General features: G+C 39.6%; 2 protein-coding genes across 6 annotated transcripts in view; one reads left to right on the plus strand and one right to left on the minus strand.

Moving 5' to 3' along the window:
* NCKAP5 (NCK associated protein 5) overlaps window positions 1-12,870 on the minus strand; it is a 441,589-nt gene extending 428,719 nt beyond the window's left edge. For 2 of the 3 annotated variants that reach the window (XM_040704243.2, XM_040704245.2), the window contains exon 1: window positions 12,599-12,870. The gene's annotated coding sequence lies outside the window, so the exon portion shown is untranslated. Of the gene's footprint in view, window positions 1-11,467; window positions 11,834-12,598 lie in introns of those variants that run through there. The other variant, XM_040704244.2, reaches the window with a different exon arrangement.
* The window catches only part of MGAT5 (alpha-1,6-mannosylglycoprotein 6-beta-N-acetylglucosaminyltransferase), a 111,375-nt gene continuing 97,349 nt past the window's right edge, over window positions 12,124-26,149 (plus strand). For 2 of the 3 annotated variants that reach the window (XM_015289923.4, XM_015289924.4), the window contains exon 1: window positions 12,124-12,207. The gene's annotated coding sequence lies outside the window, so the exon portion shown is untranslated. Of the gene's footprint in view, window positions 23,832-26,149 lie in introns of all 3 variants that reach the window. The other variant, XM_040704259.2, reaches the window with a different exon arrangement.

Below are 26,149 nucleotides of genomic sequence, written 5' to 3' on the forward strand. Positions count from 1 at the left end.
CAAACAGTACTACTGATGCAAATCCTATGGAATCCTTGCCGAACTCTGCTCTGAGAGCTGACAGGACCTTACAGCATTTAATACTCACAGAGCTGAGCTCTTCAAAAAGAGACGTCAGCTATGTGTACACATATGCAATCATATTCCATTTACAAATACCAATCACATTTCTTACCCAGAGATAAGCATCCATGTCCACCAGACTGTACTTACGTGAGCACTTTCCATACTTAGCTAAATGCATTTTTCTCAAGTAACACACTATTAAGACCTGCCAATCATATTTTTCTGTGTTCTAGAAGTGCTTTCAGTGAACTAAAGAAAATTGTTATCAATAGTATAACTACCGCTCATCGGTGAATTACCTGAACCCCAAACTGCTTCTTAGTTGAAGATCTGTCTCCCTAAAATAGCTGTCTTATATTTATTTCATATAGTAGGGCTTCTCATATAGTTAAGTAAATAAATAACCCAACTCTAGCAGTTCTGGTAAATTGTCCCCAATAACTGGTTGTCACGCATTGCTCCACTTCCACAATGGTTGTCCTCTGCATACAATAAATGAAAACTGTTCCTTTAGAACTCTCTTTGCACATGCCTTAGCCTTCAGTCACCAATAGATTCATTTCTTATCTTTCCAGTATAGACACTGACAAGTCACATGGACCAGAACAGAAAGAGTTGTCATGGCAGATCAGACTCCTGGTCCATCAAGCCTGATATACTGTCTTTACTGTATCTCAAAGGAAAGTGCAAGTCTGCCTAATGCAACAAGCAATTATTCCATGCTACCCACAAGGTCAACATTTCTTTTCCACTTTGGCAATCAAATAATACCCTGAAGTAAAAGATGCTATTATCTTTCAAATAGTTTCCTATGTTGTCTATAACAGACTCTTTTTCCTTATGACTGATACTCAACAGGACACTGTCACAGCTAAGGGACTCAAAATTTAATCTGGCCAAAAAAAAAAGAACTAGATGAAAATGCAAGATTAGTAGTAAAATGGTTTTCAAAATTAAGACTGAAACACAGAAAAAGTTGGGTCCTATGGTATTAACTTTAAAACTAAGTTTTCATGCAAGCAGCCCAATGATTACACAGATTCACATACGACTCATGAGAAAGATCAAACAAGTTTTAGCATCATATGTCAAGAATCATTCAGAACTGCCATGGAGTTCGTAACCCAGATTTATCTGCAGTCCTGCAGTAAACTCTGAATGCTAGCCTTTAAAGACAATTACCATTCATGGATACATTGCTTTTATCCCCACTTCCTAGTGGTATTTTCATGCCAGTAATTTCTCCCCAGAGGAGGACTGTCCAAAAGAGTAGCAGTAATATATTATTGAAATGAATCAAAGCCTATAATCCCATTATTCTATAATTCCAGCATTTTTGGCTCTACTACTCAACCAATCTGCTAAGCTTGAAAAAACTCACTTTATGCAGTTTCCAGTCTACTTTGTAATTACTCTTCGTAATTTCTAGTAGGCTATGCCTAATGTCCCACAGAGATCAGCAAAACATCTGAACTCTAACTCCGACAAAAATAATTGAGATGTGAGTCAGATGTCTGCGAGTTCAGATTTCATTTCTATTATTGGGTTGTCATATTCCCATTCTTTGGGAACCTTATTTTTATCCAAAATCTGACGTCTTTTTCTGTGAAAAGAATCAGCTGTTACCCCTAGACACACTTGGACGCAATTAGTGGAAAGGAAGAGCAGCAGAATTAGAAAAAAAAAGAAAGAATATCCAGAGAAGAACTAGAAAAAAAGTTGTATAGAATGAGAAATTAAATACAAGTGTGTTTTCAGGGACAAATTAGCAGCCTATTGAAGGTTTTTAGCTTTGTAATTTACACTGAAGCATGTTATTTCCCAAAACATTTGGAAGACAAAAATGCAGCAGATTAATTGTTTTCAGTTCTGTAAATGGGAACAAATGAAATCACATGAAGCTGAATTTCTTTTTTTAAAAGAGAATTCATGAAAATAGAGCTGTTAGATATGATATGCTAAGCTCAATAAAGTGTAGGAATTTGGAAAATTCTTTAAAACTGATAAAAACAAAACATCAGCACTATGTGGGAGAAGGCAATTCCACATTCCTAACAGGACAGCCCTGATTGTTCTTCCCTATTTACGTTTTAAGTCTGTACATGAGGGTAATAGAATAGGAGAATTTTAAAAGTTCTGACGTTTTCAATATAAGTACATATAAATGAATACATCTATGAGTAGATACATAAATTAATTCGTAAAACTTCCAGGAAAGCAAACAAAAACATTTTTAATGTGATGATCATTGGTTTATCTGTGGTATGTATATATCTCTAGAACAAAAATGCCATCTAAAAGGGAAACATCCACAGACTTCTGTGCTTACAAGAGTGGATTGTTTGTCTACAGTTTGCTGTTAAATTAGTCTGTACTTCAGCAGCTGTTTTGATTCTTTGCCAGAGGGGGTTACGTGGGACATTTTCAGTGATATTAAAATCTAGGAATGTTGATACATACACAACTAAGAGTTGTGTGTATGGTGTCAGAAAGGATTGGGTTTAAGCACCTTTACAGCCAAACAGCGTAATAGAGCTTCCCAGAAAACTGCCAAGAATTTAAGCCTATGGACTAGATCTGTGGTTGCTCTCCACATTCTTTATAAGGGAAGAGCAGTGTAGGCCTGGCTTTATGCCTTGCCTTCCACAGTCATCCACAGCTACCCCTGCCTGAGCTGATGGAGAGGTTTGGTAACCACCACACTGCTGATACCATCCTTGCTTTTCAGCCCCAGCTTCAGCAGGAAAGGTTAAGGTCAGACTTACTGACGTAAATGTTTTATCCACCTGATCTGACATACTGATGTAACTCAAACTGTACTGCATTTTAGCTGATGACTGATAGTAAATTGCCAGCATATGCAAAATCTTTCTTTCATGCTAGTATCTTATACCTCATTGACATATCTCCCTGTAATATTTATAAACAAACAACGTCTCTTCAAACTGCATATGTCCTGACCAAATATTCACCTCTGTCACTTGCCAGTAACCCTAACTTTTAATGACTTTTAAAAAACCATCTTCAAACTGCAAGCTTTTGTATTATTTAGTCAGATATACTTAAACAACAGGAATGTTTTAAATCACTTGCCACTCTCCTAAGTAAAAACTCCCCCAGGTTCTGGTTAGATTGTCTGAAAAAGCAGTTTTCCCTTAGTGAATAGAACCTATGCTTTCCAACTCCACAGTGCAGGACTTCCCTCATGGTGTATACATAAAGTCAAATGACTTAATGCATGTCCAGTGGCTCTATTTAACATTATGTAGCTTATTATTTTAAGAGACTTTGTACAAAATTCTTCCTTTTCTGTATGACTCACTTTTTGTTGTTGTTGTTGTGCATGAAATGTTCCTGGTTCAAGGAAAGCATCTCAGAGAAAGCAGTCTGCCTGGTAAACTTAAGATGCTTTATAGTCAGCATAGCCCATTTCCATAAAGTACACTTACTATATAACTGCAAAAAAATATAAAAAAAATAAATCCTTTCTTAAAAGATCTTCAGCCTCAGTGAAGTAAAAATACATTAAAATAAAATTTGGAAGCAGAAGGTGAAAGCTGTAAAGCAGTGGTTGGACAGAGGAGAAGCGATATTTCTGCTAATAAATAACAAAGATATTTTTAATTTAATAAATTCTTGTAAGAGCCAATTTAAGAACTCCACTGTATTTTTTCAATTCTAAGTACATTAAGCGAATATTGATATTAGGCTAAACTTTACACGTCAAGCACCACGATCAGTAAGCCATAAAAATACTGATGCTTTTTCTCTTTCTGTACTGGAAATCCTGTTCATAGGCTCTCCCAGAGCTATTCCCAAAACTATTAAACAAGCAAATGAGGAGACACAAATCTCACTCACATTCCAGTTGGATGACCATTCCTCCAAGACTACTGCAATGCTTAGAAGATTGCACCTATATTCTCTGTTGCACAAACTTGGTGGGACTTTGGATTGCAAAGCATCAGCATTCCACAGAAATGCAAGCATCTAAAAGATTCTTACCAATATCAGATTGAAATTTTCAAGCTGAGACATTAAATAACTGCTAAGGCTTACCACTCAGGGTAATCTACAAAACTGAAATTCATAAACACTTTTGTTTACCACCAAACACAAGCATATCACCATTGCCCAGACTTTAACCAACTTGAATTATTTCATTATCAATTATGCAAAATAAAAATATAAATATAACATCACCCTGGAATTAATCAACTACAGGACTCTCAACCTTTTAGACTTTCACATTAAAATGAGTGATATGTACAAGATCCTTTAAGTAGAAGAAATTCTACAGGTAAACTCTCACATGTGGCAGTTCTCCAGTCAAGAATCCTGACCTGATTGCCCATTTCATAATTAACAGACAGGATCTACTGTCAATAATTGCACAGAGCTTAGAAATACTCCCGGATTTCAACTGAAGGCTGCATTACAATAAATTGGGATTCTACAAAAAAATTCTTTCTTTTGGAGGACTGATAAGAGCGTTGAAACCTGTTGATCTAAATCTCACAGTCTGTTTCTAATAAAAACAGAAGTTGTATCCATCTCCATTTGAGTACTGAAAGCAGTTCCCCTTTTATGAAGTTTTAGAATCAGTCCTTTTTAAAGTTTTATAAAGCAGACTCCAGGTTAACATCTTCTATAAATCAAATGCCTCCCACATTCAAACTTTTAATTAACAAAACAGAGACAACAGAAACTTTTTAAGATAGAAGGTAAACTAAATCTATTTTTAACACCCAGATTTAGCAGTTCCCCTACATGAAATGTCACCTGAATACTTGAGATGCCAATTTCCATAAATGCCTACATGATGTGCTTTCTTCACTCTTGTGCAATAATGCGTCTAGCATAAGAAAAGAGTGAACTTTTAAGAAACACTTCTGAATCTGTATATGCTTTGAGTTTTAAATGAACAATTAATATTATAAAGAACAAGATCTCTTTAAAAAAAACAATTAATGTACAACAGTCCTACCCAGACTGTGAAATCTGCCAAAAGTCCTGGAAATGTATAGGAAATAAGGTGTTTACTGCACACGTTACCTTTTAAAGTACTAGACCAAAAGCAGAAATCTCTATTAGTACCCAAATAATGAAAACAGATTGAAAATTAATTTGGTTTCTTATATTTGCTTTGAGAATGAAATAAGAATAGAAATACAGATAAAGTTTAACTAGTTTAAAGCTGAAAAACAATCAACTTCAGGATTTCATTTTGGTAATAACTCGAAGAATTTGTCACACTAGAAATAATGCAGCAAGGACCCAGCTAGAATCTGTGTATTCCAAATTCAACTTTCCATTACACCATTTGCAACCATACTCAGAACTATAGGTAAGTATTAGTTTAGTACATGAAATAGTTTTAAGGGATGCAGTATATCAGCAGCACATTATTGGGATCATAGTGGCAATAGAGAGCGTACCAAGTTAGTCTGTAACACAGCACTGCCTCTTCAGGTGAGGCAGCCAGACCACAGCAAAGGAGCACATCCCTGCTAGAGTCAGAAAATAAGAACATGATAGCAGCTTTATTGAGCCAAAGGAAGGTCTGTCTGCTCAGTATCTCAAAGAAAGAACACAAGGAGACCCTTCAATGAGCAGCATAAGAAACAGAATGATTCCTCCCTGGGAATATCTTCCCAGTTTACCAGTAGTCAGAGAGCTACAAGCTTCTTTGAAGCCATTAGCTAATTAGCAGCAGTTAAAGGATCTTGTATCCTTGAACTATTCAACACTTTTTTGAAGTCATTTATATTTTCGGCATCCAGAAAATAATGCAGACTCTACAAAACTTATATTTTGCATGGACAATTATTTTGTTTGCTTGAAATCCACTGTTCAAAATTAATTGGGTATCACAAATTCTTATGCAGTGAAAAATACTGAACAATCCTGTTTCATTCATTCACGTTTGTCTGATTTATGATTTCATTATATTGTTTAATACCTATCATCTTTTTCTCTCAAGTTCTCCTCTTCCCTAGTTTCTAGTCAGCTTAGCCTCTCCTCATATGATGCAATTCAAAGTCTCTGGTCACTCACAACATCCTTTACTGTGGCTTTATTGAGGTACAGAAAGAAAACTGCTGGGGGAATTAAATCAGTGTGCCATGGATCTGAACGAACATAGGAATGTTTCATGTTTTTCACAGATCTTTTCTTATTATTTCTAAATAATTCCCAACATTTTTTATCACTTTAATATTGAGTTGATATTTCAAAGAGTCTATGAAAATAGTCTCAGTCTCATTCCTGATTAGCAACATCAAACGTCTGTTTGATTGTACAGTTGTGTAATTTTTCATTTATCATCCAAAGCAGAATCAACACTAAATATCTCCTATTCCATTTACTTGTCACATAGTATCATGGTATCTTCCTGCAACATTTGGCTATCAGCTTTAGGCTTTACTATCCTTTGCAATTTTATATCATTTTTGGTTGTCAAGCCAGTATTCCTTCCTTTTAAGATCATTTACAAATATGCTGAAAAGCAAGGTAACAAAACAAGGGCCTGAGAGATTCCAAAGATAAACTCCCTCCACAGAAAAAAAAAAAATCCCACATTCATAACCCTACTTTTGTTTTCCACTGGTTTTTCCCTATTCCACTCTTTTAAAACTCAAAAGATACACCTGATGGCAATTTTATTTCTTTAAGTCACTAAGAATTTAGTTTAAGATTTTGTTAAAAAGTTAACTCGTATCTGAACAAAGAGTACTATCCAGATAAGAGAAATAGTTACAGACTTCAAAAAGCCAACAAACCAGCAAGCTTATTGTTTATCTCCAGAGAGGACTAATTTTAATTTATTATATATATATATATATACACACACACACAATGTTTCTATATTGCTAACCAATTCATCAAGGACAGAAGTCAGACTAAGTCATTAATGTCTAACTTCCAGAGTTAAAATGATCCTCTATGAAATCAGAGCCTCTGATAATTAAGAAAAGAGACTGAGTAGGCAGTGTACCAGAAATCACTGCTCAGAAATTCCCTACCTCAATTCCTTTAAAATACCATCTAGCCCTGGTATTATTAACTTTATTAATGCAATCTAAAAATTATTTATTTTTCAGTTTTTAGACAACTGCTCCACAATAATTATACTGGAGCAGAAACTTCCTAAATGACACCCTCAGTAGTGAATTCCAATAAAAATAACCCATCCAAATCTTCTGTTATGTTCTTACTGCCTTTGTTCTTTCTGGGTCTTACTCATTCTGTGCCTTGATCACGTATCTGTCATAAAGTCTCTCTAGTAGATCTCCTTGAATGGCCACTAACATCTTTAATTCCTCTAGGTCCAATGAAATTGCTAAAATAAACCATTCTGTTTGCCTTCAAATGAGAACAGAGAGTACCACTTGCACCTTGAGAAGATATTCAAGCGTGTGTGAGGTGGATGTAAAATATGACCATTCTTACTAATCACCACAAAGAGAACAAGATATTGGAGAATTGGATCTATCAAATTTAGACTGTACCTATGAAATTTTTGTATTTGATGTCACTTTGCACTGAAATGCCAATGTAATCTCTGGAAAAAAATAAACCTCAAATAATTATCCTGCAGAAAGTGAGCTGTTTAATATAATAATTGCACACTTAAATACCTACTGGAAATCACCTTTTGGTAACTAAAACCAATGGTTTAATTCCAGTGTGATAACTTACTTCAAAGTTAATAGAAATATTTGTTCAGATACAATTTATATTTATAGCGTCACTGCTAACGGGAAGATCTGTTGGAATATCTTTTTTTTTTTTGTGACAGAAAATTGTATAACTCAGTCGTTACATCTATGAACAAGGGACAATTAAGTTCTCAAAGGCAAGAGTCAAAGAATAATTAATGAGTTTGATCTTTCGTGCTGAGCAGAGTTTATAACACCTTTTAAAATAGTCATGTCCAATATTCCAAAAATTGGAATGATACAGAGGATGATCTGAATGATGCAGAGAATGATCTGAATGATGCAGAGGAGATCTTGAGAAAACTGCACTCAGAAAAAACAAACAAACAAACAACCACCAAGATATATTCTTTGAATAAGACTACATTTGTTTTCTGCTCCTAGAAGTTGGATTTTGCTCTCATTTTATGGGAAATTCCTTTGTATCAATTAAGCGGAGGGAGACCTCAAACAGAAAGCTTTAAAAGCATATGTTGTGGCTTGTGGCTACAAAACACAGTTGTTGTGTTTAACAATAAAGAGACAAAGATGCTTTTCAGGAAGGTCTCTTTCATTTTCTCTTTGTTTCAAGTAGTTTTTCCTTATTCTTTCTACTCTTACCCTTTTTCATACTGTCAAGGTCACTTCCAACACTAATAACAGAGTACTTGGCCTAGTAGCAAAGAGTCTCCTTAATGTCTGCAAAGCTAACTACTAACCCTTTATTCAGACTCTGGGAGGTTTATAAAAGAGGATAAGAAACCCTACAGAGAAGGTACAGAGACCTTCTAGAGATCAGACAACAGGAAGTCAAAGGAGAAGAAGATCATAACATAGATTCCCTCTAGTTCCCATCCCAAGTGCTTCCTTACTTTGTTCATCCCAGAAGCATAAAATGATATAACATTGTATCAACCTACCTGAGACAAGCGGAAGCTTTCAACAAGAACAAAGGCAGGAACTTTGATGTCAACCTCAGAAGAGAACAATTTCTCTATAGAAAGATTTTTACATGCATATTTTCTCTAACAACATATATTTCATTTTAGATTTTACTGTTAGAAAAGGCAAACTGGATGTTAGGATAAAGTACACATAGTGTAATTTTGTTATACACTGTTACAAGTTACATTGAAACACAGCTCACACATAACTTCCAAAGAAGGCTTTATGTAATGTTACCTGTGCTACCTAATCACAAGCTTTTATAACCTGTATTCTTTTTCAGACACTTTTACCCATATTAGAGTAATGCATTATCCAAACAAGCAGGCTTGGAAAATAGGACAGGTAGGCGAGAGGTAACATGACGTAATTCTGGGCATGGCTACACCTCTAACCTTCAGACGCAAAATCAAGCAGGAAAACATTATCACTATTGCTATATAGAATACCCGAACCAGAACATGGTCTCTTCACTAATATGACAGACCTCTGAGTAAAATGAAAAACCTCCATTAACAACCATGTCTTACACAACATTTAGGTGCTCTCACACATCCAACAGACCGACCGATACTTTCTTCAGTTGCCAAAGGTTGGCTCACAGGATGTGTTTGTCTGCATAGACTGCAGATAAACATTTGGTTACACCCAGGAACCACACACAGCACCACACGGTGGAAGGTAACTACCTCTGGGAAGAACATTCCCTAGCAGCTTGCTGATCAGCTAGGTGCCCTTTGGGGGCACCTATGCTACATTCTACCAAATTCCTCCCTACACCCAAAGGTAACAGGATTAGCATGCAACATCCTGAAACTAAAGAGAGCTTATGACTCCACAACGCAAACAGGCAAAATGAGATCCCAGCATCAGAGCCCTGATTGCATTAATTGCTCATAATGGTTCTAATCAGGCTCACCTGGAGATTTCACCGCCCACAGCCTTTTATGCAGAGAATGAGTAAGCACATTGGTGAAGGTTTTGTTGCGAGTTTTACATTTAGTACAGAAAAGGCCTGAGGAAGCCAAATCTTAATAATTGTGGGCTCACTTGTTACATGCTGAAGTGAGGAACAAATGAGTAAGTGCCAGCTTATTCTCAGATTCTCTAAATATTTTCTCAATATTCTTTTTTTCATCTTGATCTCTTGCTTTCTGTACTCCAAGAACCCCTTCTTTCACCAGGGAAGGAACAGGGAACCTGCTACATTATGTTGTTCTCACTTAATTGAGGCACTTGTTTTGCTCACCTGTGCCAGGGTTTTTTATTCAGCTGTGTCAGACAAAATCACTGTAAAATGCACAGTGTACCTTTCTAATGCTGTGTAGAGGATCTGGTTGGTATGCTTTTGTTAGAAAACTATTAGCTAGTAAGATGTACTGTTGCCTTAGGGAAGAGCTCTGCTGTTGTTTTCTGTATATATTTCAATAAGAGATCATATCAAACTCTGAAGTGAATACAAGGATAGATTAGCTGTTTTGTATGAGCATCCTAAATTATAAGCCTAATATAAATGGAAAAGAATCTTAGTGCAGTAGACACCACTATTTCACCTACTTTGTTTCTCTGTGGCCAGATCCTGTTCCACAAATGCTGCAAATCACAGTGAATCTTTCAAAAAAATTCCTGTTTTACACAGAAAGAGGCCCAAGGCTTTGATCGCAGGAAGCCTTGTAAAACGTTCAAATCCCCAGCCTCTCATTAAGCGACAGGGAGAACCTACAGCCAGGAACACAGCATAATGCTGGGTGAAAAGGGACTCTGACCTGCACGGTCACATTGCAGGATGTTTGTGGGTGCAAACAAGTGTCCTTCAGCACATGCTGTATGCATTATGAGCTTTTGTCTTGGAGAGAATGCCAAAATGAATAGCACTAAACATGAGCAAAGATATACTAGGTGACCCTTAAGGTTCCTTTCATCCCAAACCAAAGATCTGGGGGAACTGTTGCCAAAACCATACCCACTTGCTAGATTTTATTTATTTATTTATTTTGTTGGGGTGCGTGTAACCATTTTATGACAGTTCCAAGCCAGCAGTGTGTGCTTGCAGCATAGAAGACCAAATGCATACTGGGCTACATTACAAGAGGGGTGGCTGCAGGGCAAGGGAGGGCATTGTCCTCCTCTGCTTCAACGTTTTCAGGCCCCACCGTTTTCAGGCTGCATCTAGGCCTGGGGCCCCCTGCACAAGGGAGATATGGAGCTGCTGGAGTGGGTCCAGGGGAGGCCACGAGGACACTCAGAGGGCTGGAGCACTTCCATAAAGGCAGGCTGAGAGGGCACGGCTTGTTCAGCCTGGAGAAAAAAAAAGCCCCAGGGAGACCACACTGGGGCCTTCTAGTACTAGAGGGAAGCTTACAAACAGGAGAGAGACCAACTTTACTCAGGTAGGTAGCAATAGAACAAAGGGGAACAAACAGCTTTGAACTAAAACATGAGAGACTTAGGTCAGGTGTTGGGAGGACATTATTTACTCGGGGCGTGGTGAGGCCCTGGCACAGCTGCCCAGAGGAGCTGTGTGTGCCCCATCCTTGGAGAGGCTCAAGGCCAGGTTGGATGGGGCCTCAGCAGCCTGAGCTGGTGGGTGGCAACCAGCCCGCGGCAGGAGGGATTTGGAACTGGATGATCTCTGGGGTCCCTTCCAACGCAAACCGTTCTAGGATTCCACGACACGTGAAGAAGAACGCTGTGAAGGACACCGATATGGGCTCTGCGGCTTATCGCATTCTATACCTATCCTTCCTTTTCCTTACCGGGGTTACGGTTAACCACAGCCGAGCTCTCTCTCAGCCGGACCCGTCGCTCAGCGGGAGGCGCTGCCGCCAGGTGTCACCCTCCGCCCGCTGCTGCCCCGCGCCGCCTCCCGCCGCGGGAGCCGCGCCGCAGACATCCCGTCTCGCCGCTCGCGCAGCGTGGGCGTCCTCTGACAAAAATACATCGGCGTCCTCAGCCCCGATGGCTCCCTAACTCCGTTTCTGCTATAGCTTTTAGAGCACGCTTTAGAGACGCGCTGCGATTCGCGGTACCGATGCCCGTGCGCGTGTAAGGCTTAGAAAAACCGTAACTGAAGTAACGAACCCACCTCGGGCCGCCCGCACCGTGAGGGCTGCCTGAGGGGCGGCGCGAGGCGGGGGCGACCGTTACGACCGTTACAGCGCCGCGTTCCCGCCGCCGCCGCGCGCACAGCTGCGCGAGGCAGCCGGGCGGGCGCTTTGCACACGCTCCCTGCCTCAGCCTCTCGCAAGCGCTTCCGGCTCGGCGGGCGCGCTCCTTCCCGCTCCTCTCTTTGCACGGTTGCCGCTTCGCTCGGGCTCGAGGCCGGCAGTTTGCAGACGCTCCCTGCGTCCGCCCGCCTTCGGGTGGCCCGGCCCCCACGGCGGCCGCCCCTCGGCGCGGCACAGCCCTGCCCAGCCCGCGCCGGCCTCCGCCGAGGGACCATGGGCGATGCGCTCCTCTCGGCTCGGGGGGCTGCGCACAGGCGGCGTCGGAGGAGGTGAGGCGGAGCGGGAGGCGCCCGGCTCGGGGGGCTCGCGGCCGTCGTCCCCTCAGGCCGCGGCCGTGATGTGGCCGCTCCCTCGGCCTCTTCGCCGCAGCCGCGCGGGGCGGCGGCCGCCTCTTAGCGCCGCATCGCCCCTCGCAGCCCGCGGGCGGCCCGGCCCGGCCGGGAGAGCGGCGCGAGGCGCGGCCGGGGCTCGGCCTTGCGGCCCGGCCGCCCCCGTCACCTTGCGTAACGACCTTCCCGGGCACCGCCGCGGACGGGCGGCTGCGGGGCCGAAGTCTCGGCGGGGCGCGGGCGGTGCGGTGCGGTGAGCGGGTGCCGGCTCGTCCCTGCTGCCGGCGGGGTTCTGTGAGCCTCTAGGAAGCGAATAGGAGGAAAAGGTCACCTGAAAGCTGTCACCCGCCTGCCGGCTTCGCCGTGCCGTGGCTCGCAGCGTTTGGCCAAAGGTTGGCGGGGAGGGTGGATGTAACGATGCTCTGCCTCCAGGTTCGTGCATCGGCGCTGTGCGCTGGGATCGCACGGACGTGGCCCCGTGCGAAGGGCGCGGTGGGCCCGGAGCGTTCTGTGCGCTGAGCCGCACAAACGGCAGCTTCGGGAGCGCGCGCTGAAGTCTCCGCCGAGTTCTGTCATCTCCCCAAGGCAAACTTTTCAGTATGTGCAGGGGAAGGTAAACGTCCTCCTGCTTTCAGGAACTGAGTCTTGGTCGTGTCTTTCTTAAACGTTAATGTAGGGAGTGTAGGTTCCATCTTTTCCAGATGCGGTGTAACGCAGATGTCACCTTCTGATCTCACCTTCTGAAGGCAGATTTCTCTTTCTGGCACTGAGATCAGTAAACTTAAGAGAATTCATTCTTGTTAGGTCTTGATATGCCTATCTCTCTTGATAGCCGCAGCAGGAATAGAATACTCTTCAAATGAAGGCTCGCTCTTGTGATGTGTGTTACTTGAATTTACACTCCTGTGTGCCTAAACAAGCTCTGTTGCTTCTCCCCATGAAATACTATGATAGCCTTTTCAACATTGTGACTCATATCCCTAAATACAGGAGTGAATTTTGACTTAATACAATGCAAGTGCTTTATCTCAGCAAACAGCCTTGTGTAGAGAATGCAGAGAGGGTGGAGGGAGTGTCACTTGCTGTATCTATTAATCTTTGTCCTCAGGAGAGCATTTGAGATTGTTTGCCGGTTGGAGTTATTTCTTCACTCCCAATTCAACCAGATAATGTTGGTTCTTTCTAAATAGTTTTACCATTTCATGAAGGGCTGAAAACCATTTTTAAAAGGAGGGACTAGTTGATTCTTGTTGTTATTGAAACCGTGTTGCCTGGGGGCATTGAGCCCAATTTAGTCTGAATGGGTGATGTACCTTTCTTCCTCTCTGTGTAAAGACTGTTCTTCGTGAGAAATTCTGCTTACTGCAAGACCCACACTTCACACAGTTGCTGGTGACTGTGCCAAACCTAGGGGTAGGAAAAAATCCTTCATGGGTTGTTGGTTTTTTTGGTGTTTTCATTACATATAAGATAACTTGCCATACTACCTCCTAGTCTGTACCTGTCTGAGAGAATATAGGGGGTAATTTAAAGTGAAGCAGTGTGTTTAGTGATAACTATGTTTAGTACTCTTCTTAAGGCGTATGGATTGTTTTCTCTTTCTGTTAGACAGAATGTGAATTTATTTTGTATGAGTGAGTAAGGATTAAATAATATATGCTTCCCTTTCCTGAGTGGTTAATCCATCTTGTCGACTAGGAAGAAGCTGGCTTGTACAGCCTGGACTGGAAAGATGCTGAAAGACAAAGTGGCTGAATAGTGAATATAAGAAGATCAGATTGTTTAACGTCCAGAAACGAAACTGCCTAAAACTTGGGAAGCAGCCAGCAACCCAGAGTGCAGATCATCCAAAATCCTTAATCCTCTTCATGAGGTAGAATCTGGCAAAATATTGAAGTGCTCTAGATTCCTAAAATGATTTAGAATAAAGACAGCTGTTGTCAGTCTTAAGTCATCTTCTACCAACCAAAATCCTTTTCCTTGATTTAAACAACAACAAAAAACAACTAACAACTACAAAGCTTTATACCATCAACTTCTGTACTTTAGTCAATGTGTAGCATCTTAGAAGCCCCACTAATTTCAATCTTATTTATAAGTGTGCAGTTTTTTTTTGTTGTTGTTGTTTCTGACATTGTATTTTGCTGTCATCTAACAATTTTGCTGCTCTGTGAGGTAATTTCATGTGCAGTTTTCCTCCTCCTGTTGGCTTTCACATTTTAACAAAACTTCAGGTGTTGTTGCTATTAAGTGCCCTGCACAGACAGAGTAACTTGGTTATAACTGTGTGGTAGGTGTTTTAGAGACTTTTGTAAATGCAGTATTTGTATTTTGAGCAGGTGGAATTCTAAATAAGATTGCCTTTGTGTCCTATGAGAGAATGGGAGAATTCGCTCAGTGTTAATGCCAGGAGAGGTGAGTGAAAATGGAGATAGGGTGGCAAACATTGCTTTCATGGTCTGATTTTAGCGTATGCTTAGTCTGTTAGACAGATGGTGGGGAAAAAAAATATCCAGGTTCTGATATGGCTTATTTATTCATAAGGTTCCTTTATGTCACATTATTCCCAAAGTGCTAGCAGAACTCACTTGCTTATCCTGATTTTGGAACCACAGCAGTACTGCTGCAGCCACTTGGCAGTGAACATCAGGAGTAGCTGCTGAAGAAGGTGAGTGTGCTGCACAGTGCTAGTGGGCTGGGGAATCCGATGAGGAGAAACTTTCAGAAATCAAGCAGATTTCCTATTTTTATGTCTTCAGTCTAAGAGACTGGGGTGGTATAATGCCATCCTTTAATATTCTCTACTTTTGTTCTTCCTTTGTAATTTTTTTTTCTGTTTGTGTTTGTAACAGTTCCTGTAATCCATAGCCATGAAAAGAAGGTAAGCAGGTTATTATGCAAACCAGCATTAGTTCAGTGAATGGATTTGGATATTGAGATAGGCATTCTAATTGGACAGTGTTTGGGGACTGTAATTATGGAGAACTAGTGGCCCAAGTGCTGATACAGCCCTTCAGATATGAGGCACCTGCTTTTCATGATAATGCAAACTTTCATCAGGGTGGGAAGCCTTGCTCTTCTGTTCCAGACAGAATAGTTTAGCTGTACCTTGAGATAAATTTGCAGGGTTTTATTTTTGCCTTGCAAAAAGTTGTCTTGTTTTTAATCAGGTGAAGCCTTCAAGCCCAAGGTCTGTATTCATGCAGTCAAGCCAAGATACTGTTCCTTCCAGGAACTTCTGTTAAAATTGTGGAATTTGCCTGTGTTTGTAGCAGCCTGTGTACTAGGGAGACACAAAGCAAGGAACAGAGAAGAAAATCAGTTTGAGGGACAGGGATTCTCACTGAATGCTCTAAGTAGCAAAGTCCTTTTTGTGAGGAAGATTGTAAGGCAGCGATGTGATTCATTTGATTTATTATTCATGGTTTGTATGAGCTAAGAATCCTGTGATCCTTGCCCTTCTTTGAGTCTTACAAGGTCCTGTTATTCCTATTAGCTAAGCACATTTCTTCATACATCCCACAGGCATTCCAAAATGTTTAACCTTGACTATTAGTCTGACTAACTGATATTTGCCTTACTGCTTTTTGTTTCCTGATAAAAGACAATAATATTTGACAGTAGTCAACCACTTTGTTTGACCTCGTCCTATGGACAAAGGAGTTTTCATAGGTAAGAAATAGCAGGCAGGTGATTTTATGGTGACTTGTTTAAATAAGAAGGAAGGAGTTCCGTACTGACAGAAAAAAAAAATGATTTCACTTTTACCAGCTGTTGTTCTTGGATCATGTCATTTGTTGCCTTCGTGTAAATTTTTTTGCTGTATAATATATTCCTTTTTGCTATATTTCCTTAGAGTAGCTGTATAACTACACCCTCATTCTTCAGCCTTGTTAGAAATGTAGGAAATGAAGCTTATGGCTGTTTCCTTTCTGTTACCCATTAAGACTGCATTTCCTTGCTACCCTAAGAATCAGACCAATCACACGAGTGCTGTGACTGGTGCATTAGTGTTTTATGTAACCTGTTTTGAGGTCCTCTTGGATCATTTTCAGATAGACTCTAATCAAGTTGTCATTAAAGGTAAAAGCTGCAGTGAATTTTCATTCCTGCCCTATTCTGTGGCCTTGAGGTTTATTGAATATGTGATGTCTCAGGAGACTGAACCTTGACACACCAGTGCATTATGTGATAGTCCTCTTGTCTGTAATGTGTGTGACTAGAGTGGAGTAACACTCTTACAGAAGATCTTCGGTAGTGCAAAGCTATCTCTTATCTCTCTCCTCCTTATCATCTCTCTGCTCTCTCCATGTTTGTTCCTTTGCTGCAGAGAGCTGTTCTTTTCTCCTTCCCTGCCCACAGGTATGTCTGATAGAATGAAAATACAAATCTCCAGTAGTTGCTTCAGTGCAGTTTTTGAAAGTTGCCCTTGAACTCTATCTTGATGGGTCCTATTCAAGTGCTGTGCATGCATTGATTTGATTTTCCATGCTGTATACAAAGAAGAGTAAAATTACTGGATTTAAGATCCTACTAAGAAGGTTTTGTGCAGTACCATTTGCCCTCTGTATCAGACCTACATATTCTTTCCTTTTTTTAATTTTTGAGAGAGAGGGGGGAAAAAAAAAAAAGAATACATTTGAGGAATGTTTCTAATCTGGTAATTATCCAGATTTTACATTGCTTTTTCTTTTATACCAAAACATTGTAACAGCATTCAGTGTTGAAAGCTGAATGAAATTATTTGCACGACCTACCTGTAGAATGAATGTCCCACACTGTTCCAGTCCTCTGTTGTGAAAGGACTGTGTCTGTGTAAGAAGAATGCTAGTAGGACTAATGCCTTGAAAATGGTACCCCAAGTAACATGAACCATCAGGTAGTTCTCTTTTCCTGAAGTTGGTTTGAATTGCTCATTTCTACCTAGATACAGTTAAAGCTATCTGGTTTTAATAATTAAAATAGCAATAAATATGGAAAATGTACAAACTGCTTAGAAGTATTAAGCAAGCATCAGCATCCACGCCTTCATCTATTTAGACTGTCAGTTTGCTTTGTCTTATTTTTGATATGAATTGTACATTAAAATGGACACCGCCACCTCGTTTCCTAAAAAGATCAGAGTATTGTCTTTCTGTCTGCTGTGTCTGTGTTTCCTGATCTCGGAATTTGAGCCACCTGGCAAGGAACCTTTGTGGGAGGGGAAAAAGAAACTAAGCAGATATATATATCATGCCTGGGAAAATTCTGAAATATTCTTACATTGACATTTTCATACCTCCTTTGCAAATACCTGTGATGAACACAACACTGTTTTCTGTGCATGCTAATATCTTGCATGTGGATACAAGCTTTCCTATCTGTTTAGCACACCTTACAAACAAAATCAACCCAAGAAATGGCTCCAAAACGCTCAGCATTTCTCCTTTTGGAACACTGACAATTCTTACAGAAATGTATTTCACTAATGGTAGTCATACAGTGGATTCAGAAGTTGTTCTGGCAGGAGGAGGGGCTGCAAGACAAGGGGGCTATCCCTTAGGTAGCAATGAGATGTTTACAAAACAAGTAGTTCAACAGTCTGAATGAGGTACCAATTCTTTGCTCAGGCAGTAAGCATCAGAGAGGGATAATTTCAAGTACTGTAGGGAGCAGAAGAGTGCTTTCAGTCTGTGTGTTGATGGAACTTCAGGTGCAAAACATTTAAAATATGTATCTTCATTTGTGGGAATTGTGGAAAAAATTCTAGCAAGTTCAGGAAAGAATCTGAAAAAATATTCAGAGAACTGAACCAAATGTCTTTGAGAGAGGTTTCTGAAGAGTTCAGTTGTTGTCTGAAAGTTTGGTGTTTCTAAGTTCAGAAATTGAGCGTGAACTTTGAACAGAGATAAAGCAAAATTAGAGAGAAAACTGTTGTCTTTCCTCTTGAGTTTAATTAAGAATTGTCATTCCTGTACTTTGACGAGAATTTGTTCGTGAAATCAGTATTTGTGTTTCCTGATCTGACCAAACAGGAAAAGGATGTGGAATACTCTGTGTAGGCAAAAGACTTAAAAAAATAAATAATAAATTCTCAGTCTCCAGCACTCGGACTTCAGGATCAGTTGTACTGGATATTTGACCAGGCTATTAGAGCTATGTTATTTCAGTCAGTTCTTCAGCACTATTGATTCTCTAACTACGTGGTGAAATGTATCATTCTATTTATGCTGTAGAACTATCCATGTTATGCAACTTCTTTTCCTAGAATGGAAAGAAAGCGTGCAAAGGGAGAATCCTGCAAGTGCTTCCAGTGTATTTTTCTGCTCAACCTTACAGCTATTTTACTGTATATAAAATCAACCTTTTCTGAATACTTTAGTAGAAGCCTGTAATCAAGTTAGATGAGTGTTATTGTTATACTTGAAAGTAAGAGATTTTTGTATCTAACAAAATGGCCTTTAGAAACTAAGTTTACTTATAAATCAGTTCTAGAAATAATCTTTGCACTGATATTATAACTTCTTTTGAAAGACAAATATAATCTTTATGCACCTAGTAAATACTAACCTGTAGTTCTTGCTGGAATACTCTTCCTTTTTTTTTTTTTTTCAGTGTTTTGAATGTCACGTTAAATTAATTGGAGAGTAAAACAAGAATTTCAGAGTTCTCTTTAATGATATAAGTTAAATAGGGAGCAAGGAAGAGTTTCAGACTGGAAGATCATTAAGGTTTTGGCCTCTGCCAGCTTCCATCGAGACTTGCTGCCAGCTAGCTGCTCAGATGAAGTTCCATGGCAATAGGACCTACCTGCCATCAGTGCAGTAGTTCATCTCACTAGCTGATCCATGCTGGCTACTGAACAGCCTGTGAAGGAGCAGCTTACAGCACTGTTGGTAGAGTGTTCTGGCCTGTACTGAAAGGAAGGGGCTTTCATTTCAAGATGTAAGGAGACTTTCTGCACAGTGGGTACGGTTCTGTGCTGATGTAAGAAGCATGCTGAAGTTCACTTAAGCTCTACTTGAGTAGATGCAGTTTAAACCTCAGGCTTTATATGCTCAAACTAGTACAATGAGGCCCAAGTGTGCTCTTAAACTTCCCTATGAGAGCTGTAGTGACTGATAAAAAAAAAGTATCAGCTTGTAACAGATTTCATTTCTGTTCAGCTTGTGTTAAAGTCCTTGTACCTTTATTCATTTCCCAACATAGTCACTTCCATATGTCCTGGTTACACATCTTGCACACTGTAATGTTACAGAAGAATGACAATATTAAGCTACTTAAAACATGTCTAAGAGCACTTACATACTGAGATACTGGTCTAAATACTACTAGATACCACATCTAAAGCAAAGAAAACAGAGAGCTTAATCAGAAAAAAGGTAGAAAACTGTACTTGAAAAAGCAATATTGTACTTTCAGTGTGTGAGGAAAATCTGTTCTACAATAATTTTGTCTTTCTTAGATCTGAAAAGGTGGGTTAGATGACCATCCAAATAATCTAATTTCTCTTAAGTTAGGTATAAAAAAAAATAAGCAAGTCTTTCTCTTTCACGTGCATGTTTCAAGAACAAGTTTTTTGCATTCCATATATTTGGGCAACTGTCATTTACTCTCATTATTTTTGCACAAAGGGCAACAAAGCTGATAAAAGGGCTGGAAGATGTGTCCTGTAAGGAGAGGCTGAAGATACTAGATTTGTCCAGTTTGGAGAACAGGAGCTCAGATACTGGGGCAGGCTTCTTACTGAGGTATTGATGCCCCATGCCTGTCAGTGGTCAAGAGTCATTGCCCTCAATGGCGTGTTTTAACCTTTGATTAGCCCTGGAGTTGGACTCGATGGTCTTTTTGTGTCATGTCTAACTGAATTATTGTACCACTAGTTCTCTATTCTGCTTGAACTGCTTTAGCCTCTCTTCAGACTGTTGTTCTGATCTTATGAGTTGATATGGCAAACTTGAGTTGTCTGCTGAATATGTTGCACAACTGATAATTAGGTACTAGATACGTTGTTCAGAATACTCTGTAATCCAGAGGTCTTCAAATGCCATTTTATAATTTCTTGTACCTTATGCTTAGCAAATATTTTGTGTGATGCTTTGATCAGAGGAAAATTACCCTAGAGTTCACTGATGCTTTTACATGGGAATGTCATTACTCTTCCTGGTCTCCCCAAAGGCTATAGTTAGATGTGACCTGTGTCACCCACCATACCTGTCTCTGTCCAGTACCTGTCAGAGCATTTCTGTGGCAGTGCATTGAACTGCTGAGAATCTGATGTGGCTATGAATGACCCCTTTGTGTTTGGTTGTTCACATCCCAAAATGAAAATGTTCCCTAGGTAGCTTCACCTTTTGCCTGTGTAAGCTGGGGAAGGAGCTTAGAAGGGAGTAAAGTTGCTTCTCAGTGGCAGTGCTGGCTTTGACTACTGGAACATCAGGCTCATTAAAAGATTGTATTGAAAATGCTGGGTTCATAGAGTGTTAATGCTCTGTCCAGTAGGCCAAGTGGTCCCAGTTTTATCTACCAGATTAATGGCCCTTTTCAAAAAACAAAAAACCCTCCTTTTTCTATCTAAGTACTATCAATATACATGTTTGTACTTATCCCAATTAGGAGAAAAGTATCCTTTGCCCTACATGAATTTCATATATACAACTCAGATTTCATGCTGTTGATTTTGGATGTGTTATGAAAAGAGCTTTTAAATGAAGGTAAACTCTTGCTATTTCACAAGCTGTTGACTATTTTTAAATATGCCACTCACCTCATTAAATAACTAAAAATTGACATTTTATTAGAAAGGCTGTTGATGCAATATTGTAGTTTGGTAGAAGTTACTTGAACCATAGAATGCTCAGTATTTCTACCTTGCCTCTATTGTGGGGATAAGGATCAGCCTAATGGCCTGATTTGCAGTTGCTCAGGATTAAGATGTGTCATGTTGACAAAAATAGAGGTGAAAACCCTTTTTGTTGTTTATTTTGTACCAACCGGCTCTGTCATCCTTGGACTTGACAAATGGAACAAGAAATTTGTCAAATGTTATTATTTGAAGTGATTAGAAAATTTGTTATTTGTCTCTTTTTTTTCTTTATTTTCCAGTGCATTCTCATTTGGACTGTGTGTGGCTGAATGCACTGATGACAGTTGTCCAGTCACTGTGATCTTAAGATCTTTGTTTCCATATTTGATGTTTTAAAGGAATTTTTTTTACAAAGTACACCAGTGTTTGAGGTGGAAAACTGATTAAAATAAATAAATGAATGAACAAGAAGCAGCATTAAAAGTTCTCCAGAATACTTCTAGAGAGATGTAGGGGTTTTGGTCACACCCTCCTTTTCATCTTGGCTTGTATCAGTCTCCTTTCTCCCCTGTTTTATCTAACATGAAGCATGGTTGTTGTTGTTGTTGTTTGTTTTTGTTTTTGGGTTTTTTTTTTGTCACTGCTCCTTAATTATTGCTATTCCCACCACCTTCTCTGTTCTACATCCTAGAAAGACTGAAGGGCGAATTCTGTTGTGCTCTTTTTATTTGGTCTTTAGAAGATATGCATGCAATGTAAGCATTTCTGTTCTCAGCCTGGCTGCCTCACCACTGGAAGCAACTTTCTGCTAGACTGAAGATTTTAGTGAATAAAATATATTATTCAACAGATGCATCAAAATTGAGAGAAAGCTGAATTTGAAGTCAGTTGCCTGAGATTTCACTTTTCTAGGAAGTGTTTTGGGTATCTTTGCAGTACTCTGGAAGAGGCAAAATCTCTTTTCTTTCTCGGTAGAGACTTGAGTGGTTTTTGCCTTTCTTCCCCAAACATTTCATCTTCAAGGATTACTTGACATTTTCTTTTTCCCCCCACACACTGCTTTTAAGCTCTACTTTGTGTGTTTCTTCCTATCTCCCAAAATGTACTCCTGAAATTCTCACATTTATATAACCTGTTTCCTTTTTAAGTAATATAGAAAAATATTTACTGCACTCATTTACTTTTAGACTTGGACTAAGACAGAGCTCCTCATCCTTACCCAGCCAGTCAACAAATCCGGATGGATTTATTTTCTGTAAAATTAAGTAGAAGAAATTTTAGAGGTATGCATGTAGTTAGGCTGAATCTGGACAAACTAGAACCTTTCTGTTAGTTTGCCTACCCAGTAATTGTCAAATCAGCTGATTTCAAGCAAGCATCTCACATCTTTCAAGGCGTGTGGATCATACATCTGTTTCTTCTGTTTCATGAAAGAGTTCTTTGTCAAGAACTCTTCATGCAGTTTCTCTTCCTTGTCTTTTTTCTGATGTGGCTTTTTCAACTGACCTTAAGCAACTGTCCGGAAATGATTGAGCCATTTTTACTGAAGATCCAACTCTGCTGATGTTGCACAAGGTGTGAACCTACAGAAAATCTGTTTTTTTTGAGTGCCTCTTGGCAGTGATTCTCTTTATTTCGTTGTATACAGATTTTAGGTGCCTAATATAGAATTGAGTGTTGTAGCAGCTAGATGCTTACAGCCATGAAGCAGTGTTGACTTTTTTTTTTTTTAATTTCTTAATTAAGCAAAGGGGAAACCTTGCAGTTCTTAAGAATCTTATAGGATGACAGGGAGAGGATGTGGTGGTGGTTACGTTGTTGAGATAGAGTACTTCCTGCCATAAGATGAACTTTGAGTAAGGAGAGCAGAAACAAAACCATTAATGGGAGAAAGGTTAGGGTTTGAGTGCATAGCAATTGGACAGATCAATATGGTGGGAAAGGTGCTACACCAGAGAAAGACCGACGTGGTAGAAAGGTGCTATAAAGGAAGGGAAGAAGATTGCAGGTTTGTAGAGAAAAGCTTTACCAAGAAGAGATCTCCAATAAGGCATTCTTCCCCAGTGGAGGTCAGCCCTTCAGTTAGGTCTAAGAGAGGTACAACCAGGCTCCACCCGTTCCAGTCACAGATGAATTGCCTTCACTTGTGCTCCCAGGGCTGCGGGTCCTTTCCCCAGGTGCTCAATCAGTGGTTCAGGCTGTGACTCAACAGTTCCCATACCCAATGAAACCTTACCTATTGGGAAAAAAAGCTTAGTTACTTGACTGCCTTAAAATCTACATGTTTTCTCAGGTTTGGGAAATAAATGAAGGCCACTTAAAAGTCATACGCCAAAATAACTGTTACACTTGTTAGTATAAAATAATTTGGGATTTAAATAGCTGTTACAAGAACACAGAAGTGATTTCCGAAGCACTCTTTAGACTTGAGCCTTAAGTCATGTGTTGGTCTAAACTGTAGGGTACATATTTTCTCAGAATTAAAACAGCAGCCTAAGTTGGAATAAAGCCTGGAAGATCTTGAGTGATACTGAACTTTAAGAGGGGAATATCGTATCCTCCTCAAATACAGAGGGTAATGATATCAAATAAATATAGCCTTTCTTCTGTCAGGCTGTTAGTATGAACATTTCCTGTCTTTAAGACCATACCTAATGAACATGAGTGACTGACTTATGGTGGGTTCTGTTTTCCCCCACTTTGATTAGAGGTGCTGTTGTGATCTGCATGCACATGGCTCAAATACAAGTTTATCTACTTTCTGCAGTGGAATACAGGTGTAAGTTGGTAGGCAAAGATACGACACAGTGGTAGGATAGTCTGTGTTTGATATGAGTGGTTGTAGCTTACATAGGAAATGATCTGCTCTGGATGTTGAAATGTGCTGAGATAATGCCTTAAATAGTTTTCTGCAAGTTCTGTCAAATCCTTGCGTTTACAAAGATAAATCTATGTAGTCTAGTGATACAGAGTTAAACAGAATGAGGGTTTGTAATGTACCCACTTAGCTCTTAAAGATGCATTTGCCAGCACATTTCCTTAGTGAGAAAAAAGGAACAAGTATTTTCATAATACTAGAAAATCTGTTATTCTGTGTCTCTGCATTTTTCTCTTTGCTAGTTCTGACTAACCAGTAAAGAAATCCACTTGGCTGTGATGGTGTCATTATAGTGGCATTTCTTTTCCCCTCTGCCAGTGCTACAGTACTGTTTCAAGACATCTAAATTTAATTCAGAGCTGTAGATTATCTTTCTGGCACCCTTAATTAGTTAATTTACATTAACTGCTGGTTTGCATCTTTAATACCAGGTGTCTTTAAGAGCCCTGTATCTAATTAAACTTGAGGTACATCATGTGATATATGGCAAATAAGTGTTGTCCCTGCTACTAATGGAAGTTTCTCTTGCGGCAAGCCTTCTATTGCTGTATCTGTTTTGAAGTCTCCTAACTTTCCCTTGTGAGCTCAAAGTATGTATTTTTTTTTTTCCACTATGACTATGTTTGAGATGAACAGCATTGCCTGTTGAATTTCCTGTTTGGTTCTGGAAACCGTTTAATGTAAGACTCTATACAGCGGTTTACTGTAGAACGTGTCATGTCACTACAGCAGGGCAGGTTGATGTTTCCAAGAATTTAGGGTGCAACTACAGTGGAAAGATACTATCTAGGCTGTAGCCAAGACCACCACTTGTCATAACTGGAGGTATTTCTAAAACCTCTCTCTTTTTTTTTTTTTTTTTTTTTTTGTCCTCAAGGTGGGGAAGTGTGAGGCCTCGATGCTTAAACTGACATTCCTTATACTGCCTTAGCACTGCTGATGCACTAGAGGACTAAACTGATAACTAAACTAATGTTTTTGAATGGACTGTAGAAGTACTACTTAACAACAGTCTAGATCTTGTCCCTGTGAATCAGATTATGTATTACTTTACAAAGTATGGATACTTGGTTATACAAGTGCATTCTTTTCAAATTATATTCATCCCTGTGTCATCTGTGAAGTCTCTCAGTGGGTATGCTGCAAGATTTTCTGCTAGCAGAGGCTTGATTTTTTTTTTTCTTCTCTTCCATCTATGAATATCGCCTATTCGTAATAACAGGAACCGTAACTGGTTCCTGTTGCAGCAGCAAAGAGATTTGGTAATATTTTAATTTTTTGTGCCCTTGCAGAGAGTGCTTAGTAAAGTGGATCCACTCGTGTGAATTTTTGGAAAGCAATTTCATTTGATAACAACGTTTTAGGTTTTATAAAAGTGTTTGCTAAGAACTGAATTGTTTTCTGAGCACTGGAGGAAGTAAAGATCAATTTGTGTACCTGGGAACATGCCGAGGAGTCTGCATGGTAGAGCTCCTGGTCTGGTGAGAATTGAAGAGTAGGGCAAGAGATATAAAATGTACAAGGATTATATAAGCTGCAGGTAAGATTCAGCCAAGTGCAGAATTACCCTACCAGATTTGTTTTAGGTGTTTTAGAATGATTTGAAAAGGTGGAGGGGGCAGAATTACTTAAACTGAAAAATTCAGGATACTGCAGTGGGTATGAGAAGAAAATAACCCTCTGATGTGGTCAGACTGGAAAACATAAGCTTAAATCCAAGGCCAATAATATCATTTTGTAGTTGTATGAGACTGTTTAAAGTGGTCATCAGTGTTGGGGAAAATATGCTTTCATTTTCTAGGCTTTTTTTTTTTTTTTTTAAACATACCAAATGTTTTTTCTTCTTTCCCTTCTCACACAAGGAAGAACACTTTCCTCTGGGAACAAAGATAGGATGAAGCTAGATATATCGCCTGTCCGCTTTATTCTCCATCATGTTGCTTCAGTGGTTAGTGCTAGCTTGAGATCTACCTTTGGAGATTCTGTCTGACATATGCTGACATTAATAGTAATATAGACATAGCAGCAATTTAAAATTAATTCTTTATTACACTTTGGTTTTGATATACAAAGTGCTATAAAAAATTAAAAGGACTTTGTAAGCATTAACCTATGCACTTCAATTTTTATTATTTCTGCAGAGGAGAGAAAGCTGACAGGGTTTGAGGGCTGCAATTTGTAGCTTTGCTGAGGATTTTTGGTTGATGTTTTCTTTTTCG

Source organism: Gallus gallus, chromosome 7 (genome assembly GCF_016699485.2).
Source record: "Gallus gallus isolate bGalGal1 chromosome 7, bGalGal1.mat.broiler.GRCg7b, whole genome shotgun sequence".
Lineage (NCBI taxonomy): Eukaryota > Metazoa > Chordata > Aves > Galliformes > Phasianidae > Gallus > Gallus gallus.